The sequence below is a fragment of the Oncorhynchus nerka genome, linkage group LG13 (genome assembly GCF_034236695.1).
Source record: "Oncorhynchus nerka isolate Pitt River linkage group LG13, Oner_Uvic_2.0, whole genome shotgun sequence".
Taxonomy (NCBI): Eukaryota; Metazoa; Chordata; class Actinopteri; order Salmoniformes; family Salmonidae; genus Oncorhynchus; species Oncorhynchus nerka.
Genome location: NC_088408.1, coordinates 21,631,504 through 21,635,593, shown reverse-complemented (window position 1 = coordinate 21,635,593; position 4,090 = coordinate 21,631,504).

Below are 4,090 nucleotides of genomic sequence, written 5' to 3'. Positions count from 1 at the left end.
ATTTAGCCCACTGTTCTGACTTCTACTGTAGCCAATAACCTGTTTTAGAGAAATGTAATCATTGAATATTGTAAGAGCTTTCATTGTCTGCTTATATGCCCCCTTTACACGGTTCTGACTTGGTGTACAGGGAGAGCACTGTAAGAATGACCCATGTTCTGAATTCTGCTGCTGTACATTTCAAAAGTGCTGAACAAATAGTTACATTGACTAACTAACCTCTTATCCGCTTGTCATCCCCCTTACCGCCATAGTTTGTCCATCTCAATTGTCAGTAGAAACCACATTTGTTTAAACAAGTCAGCCATATAAGCTATGTTTTTTAAAAGGTGAGGCAGAATGAACTGTTTCACTGCCAGATAAGGCTCACCTGATAGCCAGGTGTAGCAGTGGTAAAATGTTGGGACAGCTTTATGTGTAGGCCCTAACAGTTTGTGGGCACCGTTTATCACCATTATAGTGCAATTAATATATTGTTTAGTGTTGTGTAGTGGCATTTCTGGCATGCATTCCACTTACAATTGAAGTTGAATGTTTACATACACTACTTAGGTTGGAGTAATTTAATTCATTTTTCAACCACTCCACAAATTTCTCGTTAACAAACTATATTTTTGGCAAGTCGGTTAGGACATCTACTTTGCATGACACAAGTAATTTTTCCAACAATTGTTTACAGACAGATTATTTCACTTATAATTCACTGTATCACAATTCCAGTGGGTCAGAAGTTTACATACACTAAGTTGACTGTGCCTTTCAACAGCTTGAAAAATTCCAGAAAATGATGTCATGGCTTTAGAAGCTTCTGATAGGCTAATTTACATCATTTGAGTCAATTGGAGGTGTACCTGTGGATGTATTTCAAGGCCCACCTTCAAATTCAGTGCCTCTTTGCTTGACATCATGGGAAAATCCAAAGAAATAAGCCAAGACCTCAGACAAAAAATTGTAGACCTCCACAAGTCTGGTACATCCTTGGGAGCAATTTCCATATGCCTGAAGGTACCACATTCATCTCTACAAACAATACTACGCAAGTATAAGCACCATGGGACCCCGCAGCCGTCATACCGCTCAGGAAGGAGACTAGAGGTGAATGTACTTTGGTGTGAAAAGTGCATATCAATCCCAGAACAACAGCAAAGGACCTTGTGAAGATGCTGGAGGAAACAGGTACAAAAGTATCTATATCCACGGTAAAACGAGTCCTATATCGACATAACCTGAAAGGCCGCTCAGCAAGAAGAAGCCACTGCTCCAAAACCACCATAGAAAAAGCCAGACTAAGGTTTGCAACTGCACATGGTGACGAAGATCGTACTTTTTGGAGAAATGTCCTCTGGTCTGATGAAACAAAAATATAACTGTTTGGCCATAATGATCATCGTTATGTTTGGAGGAAAAAGGGGGAGGCTTGCAAGCCGAAGAACACCATCCCAACCTTGAAGCATGGGGGTGGCAGCATCATGTTGTGGGGGTGCTTTGCTGCTGGAGGGACTGGTGCACTTCACAAAATAGATGGCATGATAGGAGGGGAAAATTTTGTGGATATATTGAAGCAACATCTCAAGACATCAGTCAGGAAGTTAAAGCTTGGTCACAAATGGGTCTTCCAAATGGACATTGACCCCGAGCATACTTCAAAAGTTGTTGCAAAATGGCTTAAGGACAACAAAGTCAAGGAATTGGAGTGGCCATCACAAAGCCCTGACCTCAATCCTATATAAAATTTGTGGGCAGAACTGAAAATGCGTGTGCGAGCAAGGAGGCCTACAAACCTGACTCAGTTACACCAGCTCTGTCAGGAGGAATGGGCCAAATATCACCCAACTTATTGTGGGAAGCTTGTGGAAGGCTACCCGAAACGTTTGACCCAAGTTAAACAATTTAAAGGTAATGCTACCAAATACTAATTGAGTGTACGTAAACTTCTGACCCACTGTGATGAAAGAAATAAAAGCTGAAATCATTCTCTCTACTATTACTCATTTCACATTCTTAAAATAAAGTGGTGATCCTAACTGACCTAAAACAGGGAGTTTTTACTAGGATTAAATGTGAGGAATTGTGAAAAACTGAGTTTAAATGTATTTGGCTAAGGTGCATGTAAACCTACTACTACTATAAATTTGTTTTTTTTTGCCCCACCAAGACTTACATGTTAAAATCACCACTGACTGCAGGATTGATCTGAGCCTTGGTGTTGGAAAACCACATTAGAGTCCGACTTTCAGCTGTCGCAGTTGCACCTCTCCGGACCTCACCCCTCAACTTTCGTCTACTGTTGCTTTAGCCTTTCCACTCACGTGCCCAATACCAACTACTGGGATGTGTGTAGGAAAGGCATGTATAGGATGTTTCCTAAGTCTGAATTGGCCCCTATGTGAACAGTAAAATGGCAGAGTTTCAAACTTTAAGATTATCTGTCCATAGACTAATCCTCACCCACAAGCAATAGCTACACAAGGGAATGCCTTAAAGCCTGGTATTTTGCTGCCTAAGAAATCCCTCTGTTTTGACAGACAGACCATTATACTTGTTGCAAAACCAAAACAATAGAAATATGCTTCTGCTGTGTTGGCACAAACATAATTACAGTGGGTTTCTCCTGACTGCATCGGACATGCTGAATATGTGTGGGCTGATTGTTCTGTTTTCTCAGCATGTTCATTCTCTGGATTGTCAGCAGGATTACCCTAATGCATGGAAAACAACAATCTACGTTAGAATTATAAATGTTTATTTGGTCAGTAGTTCGACAGAGCCATAAGGTCACTTGTGTGATCATAACATTGATGAAGTATGACAACCAGCTGTGAGTAGCTGTCGAGCTTGATAACAGCTGGATGTCAAAATGAATAATGACATCCTAAGTGAGCGAGCTAGATCGATATGTGTGTTTATGGATGAGACTACATGTGTTGCCCTAGAAGAAATGTCTACATTTTTTAAATGTACAATGACAGATTTTGTGGTTTCTTAGGAAGAAGTCACAGATTAGCTTGCTAGCAAGTTTGCCAATTGCAAGTCATGCAACGGCCTGGGTCAACTTCAAAAATGAGTTAAATAGCTATCAACTTTTGTACCCATTTGAATTCACCGAGGTAAAGACCGATTCAAGTTGGATATTCAACAGATATTCGCCTGTAGTTTTCCCTACATCCACCAACAGCAGTTAGGGGCCGTCAACATAGTGACAAATAAAACATTTCAAATTTCAATAGCTCTTTAACCATTACTCCTAAAACTTTAAAAACTGCTTCTAGCTAACCCGATGGAAAAGACACACATTGCACACACTTATTTTTAGTCGATTTACATCTCGCACTATTTAAATTATTTTTTTAAAGTTTTTGAATTTCAATAGCTCCTTGGTCATGTGACTTACTGTTGTTCACACAGTGGGCCTACACATTGCACACCCTTTAGTCTGTCCATTTTCATCTCAGAAAATTTGACATGAATTTTCAATGTTTCTAATTTCAATAGCTCCTTGGTGATGTGACCTACTGACCTCAAACAAGGTTCAGAATGTCCACTGACTACCCTTATATATTGCACACCCTTTAGTTTGTCCATTTTCATCTCACACGATTTTTCACGAAGTTTGTAAAAATTCTAATTTCAATGGCTATTTGGTCATGTGACCTACTGACCTCAAACTACTTTCAGAATGTCCACGGGCTGGCGGAGACGAGCGCCGCAAGGCATCCAGTGCGTTAACGCGACCGATCCCAGAGAAGCTGGCGAGAGCCCCGGGAGAGTTCTCTTTTATTTGTGACGGGTAGGGTGCCCTGGAATGGGTTCGCCCTGAGAGAGGGGCCCAAGCCCTGGAAAGCGTTGCAGTTTTGGCCACGTCCGGTGACCTCTCCCTGGCCCTTGAAAATCTGGGGAGAGGGTGTAAATCTCATGCTGTGCCGTACCCATATCTACAGTAGGTCTCCAAGGTGAACAGCATGTTATAACAATGTAGGTAAGGGAAATTGTCAAAAAAATCCGTAATTTCGGGATAAGGATTGGCTCTAAGGGCTGGGTTGGTCGGTCGGGCTGGGGTGCGAAGCGGGGCTGGGCTCGAGCCGTGACTGGG